The 19,793-nt window shown below is 44.0% G+C and overlaps 1 protein-coding gene across 2 annotated transcripts in view; it reads right to left on the reverse strand.

Annotated features, from left to right (window-relative positions):
* Ankrd11 (ankyrin repeat domain 11) overlaps nt 1–19,793 on the reverse strand; it is a 153,222-nt gene that overhangs the window by 86,295 nt on the left and 47,134 nt on the right. For both annotated transcript variants that reach the window (XM_032887525.1, XM_032887524.1), the window contains exon 2: nt 2,410–2,473. The gene's annotated coding sequence lies outside the window, so the exon portion shown is untranslated. The remainder of the gene's footprint in view (nt 1–2,409; nt 2,474–19,793) is intronic.

Genomic DNA, 19,793 nt, shown 5'->3' on the forward strand with positions numbered 1-19,793 from the left:
GGTTGCCTCCAATTTCTGATCTTCCTGTTTCTACTTTACTATTTTGAATATACATGTTAAATTAAAAAAAAAAATAAAGCATAAGGATCTGGAGAGATGGCTCAGCAATTAGGGCACTGACTGCTCTTCCAGAGGACATTCCCAGCATCCCTGTGGCAGCTGACGACCGTCTGTAACTCCAGTTCCAAGGGCTACAACACTCTCTCCCAGCCTCTGTAAGCATCAGGCACACATGCTGCAGATACATGCTAGCCTAAAACAAACTAAAACCATAGCTGATGTGCACACACAAACGAACCAAGCCTTCTTTCATATAAATCACACTTTATCATCATGCCATATCACTTTCAGAAGTTGCTGGGTGTGCTGACTTATACCTGCAATCACAGAAAAGGAGCTTCAAAGCAGGACAATTATGAACTGGAGGCCAATCTGAGATACATCATCAAGAGTTTTTCAAAAAACAAAAAGCTGACAACAAACACACACACACACACACACACACACACACACACACACACACACCCTCAGGGGTGGAGAAATGGCTCAGCAGTAAAGAGCACCTTTCCTGCAGAATAGCTGGGTTTTAATTCCCAGCAGCCATGTGGCGACTCTTCATTGTGCTTACCTCAAGTTCCAGGGAATCTAATGTTTTTCTGATCTCCTTGAGAACCCAGTAAACAAGTGGTGCACAATATAGTAAGCAAAGCACACATACAGAAATTACTTTCTCTTTAAATTAACTGTACCAGAGCCCAGACCAAGTAGGCCAACCCTACAAGCTCTCAGCATACGATCCTAGTATGATTTTCTTCTAGTCGGAGAAATACATCTCTAGAATCATGAAATACTAACAATCACCCCCACACACAAATAAACAACATTTTGCTTTTCCTTGTTCCTCATTAAAATGCATGAATAAATACAGTTCCAATCCTGGGTGCGTGTGGCTGGCTCCCAGGCTTCCACTCTCTTTTTCCTTTTCATTTTAACAGTGTCTGGTGCAGGGACAAGCTGGATCTGCCTTCAAATCTAAAATAATTTCTTCTATTGGGATGGGGAGAAGCACACGGGGTAACTCCACTGCCAGGACAGCGCCTACCTGTTAGTGATCTTTTGTCATAGCTTAAGGCCTGCAATCAGTTTCCTTTCTGTCTAGCTTTTTACTGATCCCTTCCCTTACTTTTTCAAGACAGGGTCTCACTCTGGCCATCCTGGAACTCTCTATGAAGATCAGGCTAGCCTCGAACTCAGATATCTGCAGACCTCTGCATCCCCAATGCTAGGATTAAAAGGATATGCCACAACACCCAGCTCTTTTTATTCTCCTATTAATTGAATTATTCACTTTACATGATGATAGCTTTCACCCTGACAGTCCCCTCACCTGGTCCTTGTGCCTTCTTCTTCTTTATTAAAAATATGTGTGTATACTCTGCATGTGCATGTACAAAAGCACTGCATGTGAGCCTGACACGCAAAGAAACCCAAACAACACGCTTGTGTCCCTTGGAGCTGGCGTTACAGATGGCTGCATGTCATCTTTAAGTTCTGAAAACTGAGCCCAGGTCCCCCAGAGGAAGTGCTCCTCAGCACGAGCCACCTCTCCAGCCCCTACAGTTCCTCTCCTTCAAGCAACTCAAGGGAAAGACTAGTCAGATCCATTTCAAAGGAGCCAGAGGCAATGGTGACCAAGATAAAAATGGAGTGAGAGCACTGATTAAGGAGGTAGAGGGAGGCCTGTAAACAACACAGATAACATCTGGGGCTACTCACCTGAAAACACTACGAACTGGGCAAGACATGGAGATCTTAAAACTTGCCAAGAACTTTTCTTGCCAGTTATCAATCTTCCATTAGAGAAGAGACAATATGCCAGCTATGACTCAAAGGCAGATGGGCCTCTATGGGGACAGATGTTCCTATTTTCAGAACACATGCCAGTCACTCTCAGGAGGTTTGGGACATACCAGCCAAAGATCCCATTCCTTGCAAATGTTCACAGCCTGGCCTCAAATCAGGGAAATCATGAAAGCTGCAGCAGCACCCAAACCAGCAGCACAGGATCCAGGTCCCAGATCCAGCCTGCCCATGTCTGACTCTATCCTTCACGGTAACAGCTGACGCACGTGCATGTGGTACTAAACAAGCACAGCAACTGCCGCTGGGTCCTCAAACTACTCAGAGGAGGCGGGAGGAACAAGTGCATTTTGTAGACGAGACCATCAACCTACTATTTTTTCAATGAAATCTCCCTCACAAGGACACAAGAGATGTTACTTATAGACCCCAGGAGATTTCGTGGTAGTTACTCCACACCATCCTCTCTGAATAAAATCCAGGACAGCAGTCACTGTCTTGAGCAAAATTCCATCAGGCCCAAGAGCAAATGCAAAAAGCAGTACTCACAGATTCCATGGCAAAAATCAGTGCTGCTCAGGACTGGGTATGAACTCCAGCAGGGCAGGATGCTCTGAAAGGAGAAAGAAAAGCAGAGTTCGTCAATGCTGATCTCTTAGCGCCTTTCACACTTTTAGTCTCTTTCTACCTGGACCAACTGAACATAACCAGTAATCGTTACAAAGGTGCATCCTGAGTTGGTCTGGGTTACACAGAGCTCTTATCTGACAGTTTGCTTTCCATCAAGTGTTATTCTCAATGTTACAAAACGACGACGCACAGGACAGGGGGAGGGAAAGACCCAACATGATTCTCTGATGAACTGGCTTGGTGTCTCTTTCTCTCCTCCCCTAAGCAAGGATTCACTCAGCACTAGGCTCGTTTCACCTTAAGACAAGCTTAGATGGAGTTTAACAGTAATCCAAACAGCATAATCATCAAACCTTTATCAAAGTCTTACATTTTTGTATCCTCTATGAAATTTTTGTTGAAACTTCTACAGTATACGGCATTCCCAGCCACCTATGACTGCCTCCTTCCTGAGCATTCTCCCTCCTCCCTCACCGTCCCTTGCATGCTCCCCGAACCAAGACGACGCCTGTCTAGTAGAGAACACTCCGGGGCGCACACTGGTCAGCTACTGCCCAGCATGGTACACCCCACTACATGGCACTCATACTTCACATCCTCAACCTACGTTCATATCCCAATCTAAAGAGGAATCTATTCTCAATGACACAACAGCGCACTTCCAGAGCCAGCAGCCCATGCCTACAGATCCAGTACTTGTGAGGTGGAGCCAAGACAATCAAGAGTTTAAGGTCATCCTCGGCTACATCACAAGCTCAAGAATCACATGCATGAACCTACATGAAGTCTTCTTTAAAAAATTTAACTCATAATAAAAGATGAGTCCAGGAGCTGGAGTAATGGATCAAGTGTTACTTTTCCAGGAGCCGAGTTTCCTCTCCAGCATCCACAAGTTGGTTTACTCTCTGTAATGCTAAATCCATGGAATCCAATGCACTCTTTTGGCCTCTGCAGGCACCAGACATGCACATGGTACACAGATCTGTGTAGGCACAACACCACGTACAGAAAGAGAAGAAAAGGCAGGAAGGAGGACAACTCCAGCAACCTGCCAAATCAGGTGGGTGTCTTCCTTCCCAACACTATTCGAGCGTGCCTGCATACTTTATATGGGACCAAACGTGGCTGGGGTGTGCAGGGATGTGCAGGGGTGTGCTGGGGTGTGCTGGGGTGTGCTGGGGTGTGCTGGGGTGTGCTGGAGTGTGCTGGGGTGTGCTGGGATGTGCTGGGGTGTGCTGGGGTGTGGATATGTCCTCTCTAAAGTAAGCCCAAGTGGCTCAGCACAGGTGTTCACAGGGCACATTCTTCCGGGAGAAAGAAGTTAGACGGGAGGATGTCCCTAACCTGCCAGTGCCTTGTCTTACCTACTTCATTCTACACAGAGGACAAGTTCTCTCTACATTTTAAAAATTATTTATCAATATGCATGAGTGTTTCGCCTGCATGTACACCATGTCCATGCTTGGTGCCTCCGGAGACCAGAGGGACATGCGATCCCTTTTAACTGCAGTTACAGGTGGCTGTGTTCCAACCATCATGTGTGTGCTAAGAACTGTGCTTGGATCCTCTGTAAGAGCAGTAAATACTCTTAACTGCTGAGCCATTTCTCTAGGCCCAACTCCGAATTATTAATTATTGAACTAAAAAAAAGTTGTATCAACATTAGTGTCTCTCAAAAATCTTAACAATGAGAAAAAAAAAACAAAAAACCACCAAACAAGTCTTAAAGGAGTGTACTGAATATAACCATTCTTAGGAATCTGTGAGAGACAAGGCCCAAGATTCCATAAAGACATCTAACTCTAGAATGTTCTTGTCCCTTATATGGAGGAGGAGGAAGAGGAAGAGGTAAAGGAAAAGGTTTTCATAAAACCTAAAAGTGGCCTTCCTCAAACACTTAAAATGGTTCTGCGATTATCATGTAATCAACTATTATACAATATTGTACAGGCCATGATGAGAAAAGGTTATTTTATGCAATCTTTCTTCTGAGTATTTTCAGTTCAGTATGTTAATTACAAACACTATAAACACCAGACCATGAATTTGCCAGAATCCGGAGCTCGAATTTCCTAGTCCTCTGGGCTTTAAGAATGTATCTCTGTTAAGTTAAGCAGAGTAAAGGGTAGGGAGGAAAGCAGAGTGTCCACAGTTGTTATCTGTCCTTGTTATCCATCAAACCTACATTTAATACATAGGATTTACTGTGCACAGTAAGTTTAAAAAGCAGCAAAATATTAGAAGAATCAAAACAATGGTCCCGGTGGAACTCGAGAAGAAAGCTCAGAACCTTCACAGCAATGGCGGAGCCGAAGAACTGGGGGGGCTTAGTGCACACACCTGTCGCTGCAGCCCCAGCAGTTTAGAGTACCCGAGTGGCCAGGACCTACACCTTCTTCTCCCTCCTAATAACTGCAGAGGGGGAGAGAAGAGGAACAGTCTAAAGCGACAGCATGCCGGCCCCTCCACCCTTAACTGTTTGAGTAATCACACTTCTGTTTTGTGACTGAACTAAAATAGTTTATTTCTGTATTTCACAGCTAGGCCTTTAATTAAAGGTATAACCACAACTTTTCATCCAGCAAATGCTTTATATAAGAATGCATTAGCCTAAAGGTGAAATCAAACTCTAGTGTCAAAACCAAGGCGGAGTCCTGTATCCAATCTTGCAAAATCACTTTAGAACACACATGACAAAGTGCTCACACTTTCTGTATATGAGAAATCAGGTGGAGTAGGACATGTGCTGTGAATACAGTAAGATTGTCAATATATTTGTAAAGGCAATTTCAAACTTCAGTGACATTAGGTTTTACACATAAAAAGTATAGGAAAACAGTGAGGTAACTTTCAAAATGATAGAACAAACACCACATAATCTCCACGGGATGGCTCTTCTGCTCTTCTTCCTCTTCTGTTCCCTCTTGCCCTGTTCCCCTCCCCCATCTTGCCATGGCCAGCACTCCCCCCCAGTCCCTCAACTCCCCTCCCCATGCCCTAAATAAACTATTCCATACTAAAAAACAAAACACATGTGTACCCATAATGCCTTGAGATCTGCAGGAGAAGGGAAGGGGGAAAAGCATAACCAGGGAAAACACAAACATAAACAAGACTCACCTACCCATGCGCCACGATCCCAGTCAAGGTGAGACCCAGCTCCAAACACAAGAGCAGGGCAGGGCAGGGCAGGGGGGGCTCTGAGAACAAGCAGTGACCTCAAGCACAATCCTATAACTTTTGCTCCCCAACATATTAAAAATTAAAAATTAAATTAAATTTTAAAAAAATATCACCTATTCCTAGCTTGGTTTTGCTGTACCAAGATGTTCCATGTGCATGTTACACGGTGCAAGGATAAAGTGAGCTTTCTTAGGCTGTCCTTAAATCTCTCTATAGGCTACTAATTAGTCTTAAGGCTCTGGGAAAAAGGCAGAGTAACTTGAACCAGAGCACTTGCTGCTCTTATAGAAGATACAGGTTCAATTCCTACCACCACATAGTGGCTTACAAGTTGTCTTAACCCCAGTTCCAGAAGAGATGACAACCTCTTGTAGAGACTGAAGGCATGGGACGTGTGGTCCACATACATAAGTGGAGGCAAAACACATTACACATAAAACATGTTAAGTTTAAGAAGAACTCATCTGAGTAAACGAGCTTCCAGTCAGCACATGCCCTGTTTTAAACACAGTGTCAAGCATATAATAACATTTCCCAGTTGTCCTACAAAGGCAGTGATGAAGCAATTCATACCCTGAATTAAATGTCTACAACAGGAACTCAGCAAACAAGAACATCTACTGCTAGGATTCTGAAATAAATTCAGGGGTGTCTCCAACTTGGTTTGACAGTGATTGTTAAACACTGACTGACATTGGGGCCAGAACTTGGAGACTAAAACAATGAGCACATTCCTGGCTTCATCCCCAGATGTTTCTAGAATTCCTAAGAACCAAAGCTGACCAGCCAATGCCACATCCAGAAGAACATGTTAACTATCTGTCATCTGAGGAAAACAGGCCCAACGTGGGCACTGGCGTAAACTGTTTGGAGCCTAAGGTCACAGGAGGCACCAAGACCAACCTGGGAACAGGATATAGGTCTTACTAACCCTGAAGATGTTCACTCTACTGTGGGGTATCTTTAACAGATTCCATTATTTCTAGAAAACAATTTAAATCAAGAGTCTCTAAAATATTTGGGAGGAAAAAACACTAATGAAGTATTCGAGTAGGAAAAACTCAGCACTAAGGAAGCAGGAAGATGAAGAATTCAGAAACACAGTGAGGTTAAAGCCAACCTGGGCTACATGAGACCCTGCAGGGAAGACTGGGATCAGGAGCGGGGACGGAGTGGAGGATCCTACAGCTCTCCACAGAACTATATTCAAGGGTTGCAGCATTTGGAAGGTTGAGAACCACTGTCCTAAGGGAATTAAGTTAAACCAAAAAGGGAATATGAGGACCAATCCCATGGGTAATATGGCTGTCCCTTCCCATGACATCATGTGAAGCACATCCTTACATCTCCACATGTCTGACACTGAGAATGAGTCCTAGAATGGCCTTAACTCCCAATTCTCCTGAATGATAAAATCCAACATCCATCGCTGTGCTTGGTTCCTAGGATTACAGTTTCTACTATCCTGTTTATATGCCCTTTTGTATGATAAAACTTTAGAAATGAAAGATGCATGAATAACTTTCAAAAATTAAAGAAAAGATGGGGAAATGCTATCTATGACCTTACCCAGCAACAAATGAGCACAAGTCAATCTCCTTCTTCCTCACAGATGTCTGAGCAAGAGGAAAACAGGCAAGCTGAACAAGCTAGCTAGTAAGCCCAATCAACGCCATGGTCCTGACTGTGATGGATGACGGTTCTATAAAGCAAAACCATCGGAAGAGCTGAACAGTGAAGTGCAGGGAGCGCTGACTCACTCTCCAAGCGCAGGCTCAGAGTCAAGCTGTGTGTGTATAAACACACATGCGACTTTATCTAATGTTGATCCATTTCATCTCAATAACCCTACAGACTATGCCATTGTGATTATCCTTCTTTACTGATGAGAAAAATGAACCACACACACAGGGTCTCACAGTGGGGGCGGGGAAGCCTGAATCCAGCTAGATCCAGAGAGTCACTTTTCTCTGGAAACTAAGTATTTGCAGATGGAAGTTGTTCTTATGGCTTTAAATATTTGCTTGAGAGCTCAAAGAATCTCTGTATTGCCGGAAGTTCTCAGACAGAATTCCACAGGCAAGTGAGCTTCCTTCCCTTCCTGACAATACTAGAGCTGTGCTGGGTCATGCCTAGGACTGACCTGGCCTCCTTCCAGAGAAGAGACAGCCTCAATCTAGTCTCCCCTTTCCCACCCTGCTCCTGGGAGGAAAAGACACGGTTATTCCTGTTAGTTCCAGGATGAGGTCTTCTGTTACTATTCTTGTGATTAAGAAGTAAGGAGAGTAATAAAGAATCTAAAAGAAGAAAGCGCCTCACGCACCTTTTAATTCAATGTTTCTTTTACCAAAGGGGGAAAAAAAAAGCAAAACTAAGTGTTTCAATACAATTCTTTGTCCCCCTAAGCAGAAGATGCAAATCCTCCCCTCCATCTAGTCTGTAAACTCTGGTCCTCCACTACAACCTTCCCATCCTTGCTAAACCTTAGTTGTGATCACAGATGTTTTTACGTGGACAGATACACACCTAAAATGAAAACCAGAAAAGAGAGCTGCAGATTAGAGACTGGTAAGTACCTGAAAACAAACTCAAACTTAAGGAAGTGACTCAGCACATCGCAAACAGCCACCCCACAGGAGGAAGCTTGGTAAGGTTATGCAAGCTTCAGAGGACAAACTAAACCTCAACAAGGTCTAAATCTGCACCAACTTTCAATGAGGAAATCCACAACAACTTTTCTAAAGTGACTCTCCAGGCTGGAAGGAGGAGGAATAGGAAATCTCTCCTCCTTCCGGACACTTCACTCACATATACTAACAATAAAAACATAAAACCAACGTTCCCGAAGGCCTAGATGAGGAGGAAAGGGACTGCCAAGCTCTTAACCAAGCCCACAGAATTCCACAGTAGTATGCCTAACACAGTTCTGCCTTGGTTCCTTCCCATCAAAACTCCCATTGAAGTTCAGTTTCCTCACACAGCAATGCCGGGGAAGAAGCCTGGTAGTGTGAGTCACTAAGATGCAGCCCTCAGGAATGTACCCAACAGATCATGACTCCAGAGAGTTGGGTCCCCATTTATCCCTTTTCTCCCCTCCATGTGAATCTGAACACTTCCTCTTTCTGCCATGTTCCAGCAGCATGGGCCCTTCACCAAAGAGACTGATGCTGTATCTCAGACCTCCAGATCTGTGAGCCCAAACGCATGTCTCCTTGATGACCTGCCCACTGTGTTCTGTCTTTGGAGGTCACTGCCAACCTCGCCACTTCGGGAGTAATGTCCTGGGAACAGTAACATGGCAAAAGTCCATGCTTGAGTTGCTCGTGTGTCGGGGTGAGGGGCTGTTTCCCTCACATGGGTTATATTGCCTAGCACCTATCTCTGGTGGTGATATAAAATAAAAATATAAAATCTACGCATGTCCTTTTAGAGATTTTCAAAAAATATCAAAGTCCTTTTGGAAGTAGGTCAAGACTTAGTTTTTATTTTGAAAGATTAATAGTTTGCTGGGTGCGCAGAGTGGAGGAGAGCCCTTTGTGTTTTTCATTCTATTCCTTAGATAAGATCTTTCAATGTAGTCTAGCTGCCCTGGAGCTGGCTGTGCAGGCCAGGCTCACTTCTGAGCTCAAACTTAGAGATCCACCCACTTCCTGGGTGCTGTGATTAAACGCAATCCTGACACCCCCAGCAAATAGACAGGATTTTCATCATGAATATGAACCAAAATTTCCTTGTTCCAACATGTGGATGAAACTCAAAGGAATAAAAGCGAGAATGGCACCAATTTCCTAACAAGTGTCCCAAGAGAGGCTCCAAGAGCTACAGCAGGGTAATGACAGCACAAAGGCTGAGGAAAAGGAAGGATTCAGATTCAAAATGCGTGTATGTGTACACTAAGCACCGTAACCCCTCCTCTGCGTATGTAGGGTCCTGTTTCAGCTGTTTATCCAGATTTAGAGTATGGAAGAACTGTCTGAGCCTAAGAAAACAAGTGAGAGTGAGTAGGGAAAGTGCTTGCTGTACAAGCACAAGGACCAAAGGTCGAATCTCCAGTTCAAGCTCACTGGTAGGCAGTCAGCCTACTGGTAAGGCTGCAACTCCAATTCTAGGGGACCTGAAGCCTCCTTTTGGCCTCCTTGGGCACCAAACACAAAAGGGGCATCCAAGACATATAAAACAGTAACAAGTAAACAATAGAAGCCAGGCATGGAGATGTGTACTTGTAATACCATGCTGTGGAGACAGAAGCAAACTCCTAGGGATCACTGCTCATCCAGCCTAACCAAAAAGCTCCAGGTCAATGAGAGGCACCGTCTCAGAGGAGAAGGATTCACAGCACTTAACAGTACCTGAGACTGGTCTCTGGCTCGGCAAACACTGACAGAAGGAGGAGGGAGGGGGGGAGGGAGGGATCAAACCAGACATTGTTTCACAACTGCAAACCTAACACTCAAGAGTGTTTGAGACAGGAATGTGTTTCCAGCTCAGGTGACAGAGTTGGATCCTGTCTCAAAAACAAAAAGACATCCAATAAAACACACACACACACACACACACACACACACACACACACACACACACACACACACACACGGAGGGAGGGAGGGAGGGAGGGAGGGAGGGAGGGAGGGGAGGGAGGGAGGAGGAGGAGGAATCAATCTGTATGCTAGAATTTTCAGAACAGGAAACCACACTACGATTCTCTGAGGGCGGCCCCAAAAGGGAACCAGAAGAGCAAGCACAAGGCACACAATGTCGTCCTGGTTCCGTCCAGAGGCCGAGGCCTTCTTGATAGGAACAAAGTCAAGTGAAGGGAAAGAAAGGGAGGGGGGAGAAAGAAAAACAGGAGATCATCATTGAACTGGAATGAAAACAAAGCCCACCTAGCAATGGCAGAAGGTATCATTGCTTCCAAGACACAAAGATGGTAGAAATCCTGTGATGACAAGGATGAGAGAATCAACTCCTGACAGAATTTCTGCACCTTTCCATCTATTAAAGAAATGGGAAAATGCTTCCCGCCCATCTTTTTCTCCCATGTTACTAAGCCAGCAGGGCCACCTGGCACCTCCTCTTCTCACTTCCTCTGCCTATTTCTCTCCCTCACCTCCCTCTGCTTATTTCTTCTCACTTCCCTCTGCTTATTTCTCTCCCTCACCTCCGCCTTCCCTTGTCTGGACAACTCACCCTGAACCTTGCCAAATCTCACCTCTTTGCTCAGATTCCTCCTGGTCGCCCAATTCCTGACCTGTGCCCACAGGAGCAGTCAAGCAGGATCCCTCACTGGCCTCCAAGCAGACTCTTCTGACTGACTTCCCAGCAATGAGGCTGCAGTGTGCTGCTCCTCTGGTGTTTCGTCCTTGCTCCTCCAGTTCTGCACGGCTCAAATGTCATGAGTCCCAGCTTCTAGTGACTACACCTTCAGTGACCCTTCTCATCTGGTTAACTTCCTTACAGAACAATATTGGGTAGTGAAGCCCGGGAAGCCTCTAGCATTCCTAGCATTCTCTCTCATTTATAGGTAGACAGAAAAGTTCCCAATATATAAACAGAAGTAATACAAGTCCACTGCACTTCTATACACGTGATAATCAATACATCTACTACCGTCAGATAAATGAGTGTTCAAGGACAGAGAGGCTAACCAACTACTAGTATATAGAATAAGCTTATATACAATATTGCACACACATGTAGAAGGGACTTGGAAATGGACCAGCAAGCACAATAATAAGCAATTACACAAAAAATTTTAAAAATTATTTTGGGAATAAAAAATTTAGAAAGGGCTTTTTTGCTCCCAAGATGTGTTGCCTGTGCATTACATCACCTCACCACAGAAGTCATAATTTACAGGTGTCAATCAAACAGTACATATGGGTGTTGCAGCTCCCTCTGGGTCTCTAGGAAAAGCAGAAGATACCTAGGGTCTTTGACCTGACCTCTGCAGATCTGCTGATGGCTGAGACCAGGCTTTGAAAGGTGGGTGGATTCAGAGAGGAGAAACAGATTCGCCCTGACATCAGCCTTAAACATCGGCCTTGGTTCTGGCTGAACCAAGTTCCACCAATGAGACTTTTATGGACTTGGCCCAAGGACTATGTAGAATGGATAAGATTGGCAATACTGAAAAAGTAAAGGGTTATTTTCTAGGCTAAGGGCTGTGCTTATAGCATGTGAGTTCAAATTCAAACACCAACCTCAATACTGCAAAGTCTTTAAGAATGAATTTCTAGGGTTGGGGATTTAGCTCAGTGGTAGAGCACTTGCCTGGAATTTCTAGATGGAGAAATGGCTGGAGAGATGGCTCAGTGGTTAAGAGCACTGACTGCTCTTCCAGAGGTCCCAGCAACCACATGGTGGCTCACAACCATCTGTAAAGAGATCCGATGCCCTCTTCTGGTGTGTCTGAAGACAGCTACAGTGTACTTATATATAAGAAATAAAAAAATCTTTAAAAAAAAAAAAAGAAGAAGAATGAATTTCTAAGTGCCAGGTGTGGTAGCACTGGACTTTAACACGGCAATCAGGAAGCAAAGACAAGCACATCTGAGTTCCAGAACAGTCAGCGCTATACAGAGAAACCTTGTCTCAAAAAATAAAAACAAGCGAAAAAGGATGATATTCTACCTTAGAGACCTTTCAACCTCTAGAAACCTTCAGCGGGATGAGTCTCTGTCTGTCTGTCTGTCCGTCTGTCTGTGTGTGTCTCTCTCTCCCTCTCTCACTTTCTCTGTAAATGGGTTTAAAAAAAAAAAAAAAAAAAACCCTTTACAAAAGCCTAAGAAGTCATCTAATTGTGGTCCTGATTTGAGAAGAAATTTATTTTATTTTCTTCCCTTTTTGGTGGGTAAGGGGAATGTATTGTGGGGGTGAGGAGTGCAGTTTCTCTGTAGACCAGGCTGGCCTTACCTGCCTCTGCCTCTCAAGTGCTGGGACTAAGGCAGGCAACACCACCAAGGCATAAGAAAATTTTCTTAAGACATGATGGGTCATGATCCACAATCTGAAAGACTGTAGAAAATCTCTTCTAAATAAAAGGATCCAACTGCCAGCTATCAATGTTAACAGTTTCCTGTATGCTGTCCCCTTTAAGGGATTACAGATTTACTTCTGTTCACAGCTGTAAGAGGGTCATAGTCCACCGCAGCAGGAAGACATAGCATACCTGTTCAGTACAGGGTAAAAGACCTGCTCAGTACAGGGTAAAGGCAATGTGTCAGAGGTTGCCGAAGCAGAACCAACCACATCCTTCCTATCTTTTCTATCGCAAAGGTAATTAGCACAGTGGAAAGTTATGATTATCACAGCGCATGGTACACGGGGATCAAAATGCAAGTCTAAGCCAGGCACAATATCACACACCTGTCACCTGAGCACTCAGGAGGAAGAGGTAGGAGGCAGTGATGGTGTTTTCAAATAATATATCCAACCATAATAAAGTTCTTTTTCCTGCCAAGACCATAAAAGCTCTAGTAGATTACATTGCCATTAATAAACAGGAACGTTTTGGTGGAGGATATGGGTTTGGTTTGCTGTCCTCTTTTGTCTGGTTGGTTTTTTTGGAGTTTCATTATATAGCCCACACTGGCTTCAAACTCGTGTCTTAGCCTCCCATCTACATAAAGCAGTGAGCAGGGGACGAAGCAATCTGCCAGAGACCACCCGCCTCACTCACTCACCTTCAGCTTCAGTCACACCCCAAGCAACAGCACTGCACACAACATAAAGCTGTTCTAGACTGTTCTACAAAGTCTCAAAATCTTTAGGAATGCTTCCCTTCCAAACTACCATGCATACTTTTGTTAAGAGCTGAACTCAACATAGACCAAGACACTGGATGAAGAGCATCATCCCCACTGAATGAACTTCAGTAACATCCACATCTTGGGGACCAGGCCACAGCCTAACTGTAACCCCACAGCCTAGGACTTACTCCCATCAAGACAAACACACACAGGGAGCAAAGTACGACATTTTAGAATTGTGCCTAAAGCACAGAATGCAGAACCACGCCCACACCCTGTCCAGAGTTAAGCGTATACAATAGGATGAGTCATAGGCAGCAGGCTTCCTCCAAAGGAGTCCAGTGTGGAGTCCACGGCGCTGCTATCAAACCACACAGCCTCCATGCATTAGGATGAAGTGGAACTGATACCGTGATGCCAGGGACAAACAACTTAAAAAACTGTCATGTAATTAGTCGGGAAAATTAAAGCTACAGAAGTTCCTACAGTCTATGGGCAGGTTCCTGTTTAGCCTGTAGAGGCTGCCCTGGCCTCGCAGCAGGCCTACAGAGATGAGAGCTCATCTCTCCCCAGTCTTTCCAGAGCAGGCAGGCAGGCAGGCAGGCAGGCAGGCAGGCAGGCAGGCAGGCAGGCAGGCACACACACGCACACCACCACCACCACCCCCGCTCCGCCCCTCCCCCCCACCATGATGCAGAATTGGCTCAGCAGTCAAGAGTAACAGGCTTCCTCCAAAGGAATCCATTGTGCTGTTATTAAACAACACACATCTTAGTATGAAGTAGAAATGTTCCCATTATGCCAGGGACAAACAACAGTACAACTTTTTTTTAAAAACTGTCATATAATTATTTGGAAATTAAGGCCACACCTAATTCACATACACTTGTTTTAAGATCTTGAGAGTACAATGGCAGAATATAGTCTGCTACCCAGTAATTAAAGTGACAGCACTGAGAAAGCATTTCAGATATACAAGCCCAATTCAATGAAATTTAAATATAATCAGTGGTCAGAGGTAACCAAATCAAGAACCCAGCCAACGATGCTTACTAACTAAAAAGATCTTCCTACAGTGTCTTTGTAAACCTCAAGTTCAGTCTAGAAGATAACAATCCTTGTACTGAAAGCAGAATCATGTATAATTAAGATTGACAGTGTATTTACCAGAATTTTTCAATAATTTACTAGAAGGCAGGGGTTGGAGATGTGGCTGAATAGGTGGAATAGGCTTGTTCTACAAGCATGGTTAGAATAGGCCCGAGCAGAGTGCCACTGTTAGAAGGCGTGGCCTTGGAGGAAGTGCATCACTGTGGGGGTGGGCTTTAAGGTCTCCTCCTATGCTCAGGCTCCACCCAGTACATATGGCCTCTCTTGGTTGCCTTCTGATCAAGATGTAGAACTCAGCTCCTTCTCCAGCACCAAGTCTGACTGCACAATGCCATGCTTCCTGCCATGGTGATGGACTAAATCTCCAAAACTGTGAGCCAGCCCCCAACTAAATGTTCTCCTTTATAAGAGCTACCTTGATCATGGTGTGTCTTCACTGCAATAAAACCCTAAGACAGGTCTGAGTTCAAAGCCGCAGTACCCACGAGGAAAACTGGGCACGGGTGAGTATGCGATGTGTGCTATAACATACAATCTCCTCATCAGTCCTTAGCATCTACCTCTGAACGTTCATGGACTTCTGGTTCACAAGGTTGTAACTATTTATACACAGTAAAGTAAACGGCTTTTTTGCTTTGCTTTCAAAAAAAAAAAAAAAAAAAAGCCATAGCTGACAGAAGACCCTTTTTCAATATTTCCTCCCAAACCTGATGCTAAGAAAAAATATTTTTTTCTAGAAATGTTTCTGTAAACCAGTTTTCTCCAGACAGTTTTTGTCTGTCACTGTCTGTCTCAATACCTCTAAGTTTTAAGCCAAAACATTTTTTTAACAAACTAGACTATGTAGCACAGAAACTATTTTACATAACCAAGATTCACTCCCAAAAAAAGTTGCAAGAGAGGCTGGAGATTGGAGATGGCTCAGTGTCTAGAGCACTGGCTGCTCCTCGGGCAACTGCAGTTCCGGGGACACTCTCCTGGCTCGTTCTCTAAGGGCACCAGGCACACATGTGATGCACCTGCATGCAGGCAAGCAAAATCTTATGCACAAAACAATAATTCAGAAAATAAGGAAAGTACAAAAGCTTCAGAGAGGACGCTGCTGTCCCATAAAGGGCAGATGCTAGTTAAACCCTCTCTTGCCTGCCATCCATCCACTAGGAACTCCAGAGAACTAGAAAGACCACAGAACAGCTCTGGGGCTTCCTTGGTAGAGGGAAGTGCTAGGCTCCCTCCTCCAGCCCTGCACGTAGATCCTGCAGTTCCAAATCTGTACAGCAAGACCCTCCTCCCCCACTGTGCAGCTAAGAATAAATGTTTCACTACAGTACTGCCTCTGCCTCCTCCATTACACGGATAAGTGCAACGGTTTCCTCTAACGAGGAAAAAATTTAATGGGAAACAACTCAAATTAAACCTATTCGGAATCAATACAAAGATAAACATGTAACACAGGGCACCCAGGACCTCCAATCAGTCAGTCCCTATTCTCCAGAACGAACATTATCCTCACCATACAGGCATAAATACCACTTTACACCCGCCTGTCTGCCATGCATAGAAAATTCTTTAAGTAATGCTTTAAAATTCTTTAACCAGACTCGTTCAGGCAATGGAAGTCGTAAGGATGCAGTTTTCTAATACACAAATAAATTAAAAATTGGCCAAAGTCTGAAGTGCAAAGCACATAAGAAAGCAGGTTTTCATGGGTGGACCGGTACAAAAGCCAAAGAGCTGCAGAGTAATCAAGTCGCTGCTATATTTATTGTGAAGATAACCGTGTACTGGAAGAACAGCTCGGGAGTCTACCGCTGGCCTGTCACACTCAAGCACTGGCCCATCACTCCCAGCACTGGGGAGTCTTGTGGTGGGTTTCTCATGACTGGATTTAGAATACCACGTAAACACTCCTGTGCACTTGGAGAAAGACTGCAGACCTGCCCTCAGTGTGGGAAGTGTCCTAACATGCTTCGTGTAAGCCCTGAAGGGAACAGAAAGCAAGCAAGCAAGTTCACGGCAGCTTCCTTCTCTCTGCTCCAACCGTGATCAGCCCTGACTGCCATCAGCTACCTCCCTTCTTAAACAAGGACCCAAGATAGACTCTTCCTTAACTGCTTCCTGTCAGATATTTTCTGTCACAGCTAAGAAAATACAAGTCTACAGAAAATAAATATGTTTAAAAAAAAAAAAAATCAAGCTTCACACCTAGGCAGAGAAGGTCACCCAGGCTAAAGATCAAGCACACAGCTTGCAGGGCTCAAATGCACCATGGCTAGACAAAACTCGGCTAGAGATAAGACTGGGTTTTTTAAAAAGATTTATTTATTATATATAAGTACACTGTAGCTGTCTTCAGACACACCAGAAAAGAGCATCCGATCACATTACAGATAGTTGTGAGCCACCATGTGGTTGCTGGGACTTGAACTCAGGACCTCTGGAAGAGCAGTCTGACTTAGCCATCTCTCCAGTCCCATTATGTGCTCTTTTAACTTAACCTTACTACATGTATTATTAAAACCCTCAAACTTAAACTGTTTTTCAGTTTTGTTGTTTGTTTGTTTGTTTGTTTGTTTCCCTATTCCAAGACAGGGTTTCTCCGTGTGTAGCCCTGGCTCTCCTAGGACTTTCTGTAGACCAAATCAGCTTCAAAACTCACAAAGATCCACCTACCTACTTCTCATCCCAAGTGCTGGAATTAAGGCATCCACTACTACCCCGGCTTGTTTATTTGTTTGTTTGTTTGTTTGTTTAAATTTAAGCTGGGATCAGAATATAGCTTAGTAATAGACTGTTTGCCTAGCAAGCACCAGGCCCTAGGCTATGTGAGAGCGGGTAGAAGGAAGAGGAGGAAATCTTACATAAAGCATAAATACAAACAACCTTCTAAACAGTCTCGAATAACCTTCAAGTGGGCATCACTAAAATCAGGCCGCTGGGGCCTCATTACTACCTTATTTAGGTCTCAATAGCAGTTATCAATCATGACAAATTATTTTAGTACTGTAATTTGCCTCTGTTAAATGAAAAGGAAAATCCAAGAAAATGGAGTATTTTAGAGAAAGCATAACCAAAACAGAGATAGTAAAGCTGGAGAGATGGCTCAGCAGTTAAGAGCACTGACTGCTCTTCCAGAGGTCCTGAGTTCAATTCCCAGCAACCACATGGTGGCTCACAACCATCTGTAATGGGATCCGATGTCCTCTTCTGGTGTGTCTGAAGATAGACACATGTATACTCACATACATAAAATAAAATCTTTAAAAAAAAAAAAAAAAAAAACCCTTAGGGGTTGGGGATTTAGTTCAATGGTAGAGCGCTTGCCTAGCAAGCGCAAGGCCCTGGGTTCGGTCCCCAGCTCCGAAAAAAAAAAGAAAAAAGGAAAAAAAAAACTTAAATTTTATTATTTTAAACGGTAAATATACACATTTACATTTACTCACACATTATCACACAGGAATTAAGCATAGATATATTAACCCATGTGTATATTACACTCGCACAATGTTACATGAATGGCACAGGCGCTGCATTCCTAACACACCTTTACATAGTACAACACACCCTTCACACTCCTCTACATTTCAATCACCCAGGGTGCACAGCTGATGATCCTCAGGAACAGACCAGTGCTTACCTAGAGATGAAATTGGAATAGAGGGCAAACAGCATGTTCGATGTTCGAAGTAGACAGGCAGGGACGGCCCTCCAGAAGGCAGACCTCCTGGTTCAAAGGCCTGGTCCTCCCACTGTCTGGTACTGTCTATAGGCCTCACACACATTTATGCTGACTAATTAGAGACGTTTCTAGAGACGTTTCGTTGAAGAGCATCCTGAGACTGTAAATGTTCATGTCTTTGCAAAATGTACCAGAAACCCTGTAAACCATTCAACTTCTCACTGCACCCTCGGCGCGCTCTTAACCTCTATACCCAGCCTGAGAATCTGAAACACAGACAACCCAGCCCGTCACAGCTACCTAGCTAACTTGATGACTCTGGAAACCGCACCGCCCATCTTTATGATATGCCACAAATCCCTTTTATTTAAACTCGCCCAGAAATCACTTAACTTATCCTTTTTGAACCTAAACTTTTATATATAATATTGGGTAAGTGTATCAGTATTTATGAGGAATTTTTAATTAAATAAATAACTTTTGCCAAGCAGTGGTGGTGCACACCTTTAACACCAGCACTCAGAAAGGCAGAGGCAGGCAGATCTCTGTGAGTTCAAAGCCAGTCTGATCTACAGAGCTAGAATACAAAGAAATCCTGTCTTTAAAAAAAAAATAAAATAAATAAGTAAATAAATTGCTTCCTTCCATCACAATATTTTATTCAATGTTTTCACACTAATTTCTGATAAACAACATTAAAAATATTGCTACCTAAGGGTTGAAGATGGCGTAGCTATTAAGAGCACTGGCCCGCCCTCCCTACACACACACACACACACACACACACACACACACACACTCTCTCTCTCTCTCTCTCTCTCTCTCTCTCTCTCTCTCTCTCTCTCACTCATTCATATTCTCTCTCTCTCTCTCTCTCTCTCTCTCTCTCTCTCTCTCTCTCTCTCTCTCTCTCTACTTGGTAGCAAGGGCTGATCTAGAATTCAACAGAAGAGCAAAAAATGGCCTCCAACTCCTGGTTTCCTGAGTGTTGAAATTACAATTATGCACCACCATGGCAGACTGGCTGCCACCACCTTACTCTGTTGACAGTATCACAAATCATCACAAAGAGCATTCTGTCTTTCTCACAGAGCTCTATTCCTAGAGCAGGTAGAATGAACAAAGGTACCCAGAGTGATCACTCACATACTTTAAGAGACATTCAGGACTTGATGCAAAGTGATCACATCAATAAAAATATCATCATCTTAGAGTTCCTTCCATCTCAGGGACAAGTCAATTTGGGGGTGGGGGATGACAGTCTTTACACTACACCAAAATATCATTAAATTCTGTCCCCAAAGTAGTACCAAAAAATTCCAAAGCATGCCTCAATTCTACAATAATGACCAACTACCTTAAAGCCATACAAAGGTCAAAGTCAAACTGCACCAAAGCTAAAATCAGAGTGAGAGCACTGGGGTTTGGTAACCAAGCAGCAGTCGCTTACTCGTTCACATTCCTCAGTACTGCCAACATAGGTCTGCCTGTAGTCTCAGGTTCCAACGGCATAAAAGTCATAGGTCAGAATTATAATAACAGGAATGGGGCAGGGCTTGGGCTGGTCCCAGGATTTGATCTCA

Source organism: Rattus rattus, chromosome 17 (assembly GCF_011064425.1).
Source record: "Rattus rattus isolate New Zealand chromosome 17, Rrattus_CSIRO_v1, whole genome shotgun sequence".
Taxonomy (NCBI): Eukaryota; Metazoa; Chordata; class Mammalia; order Rodentia; family Muridae; genus Rattus; species Rattus rattus.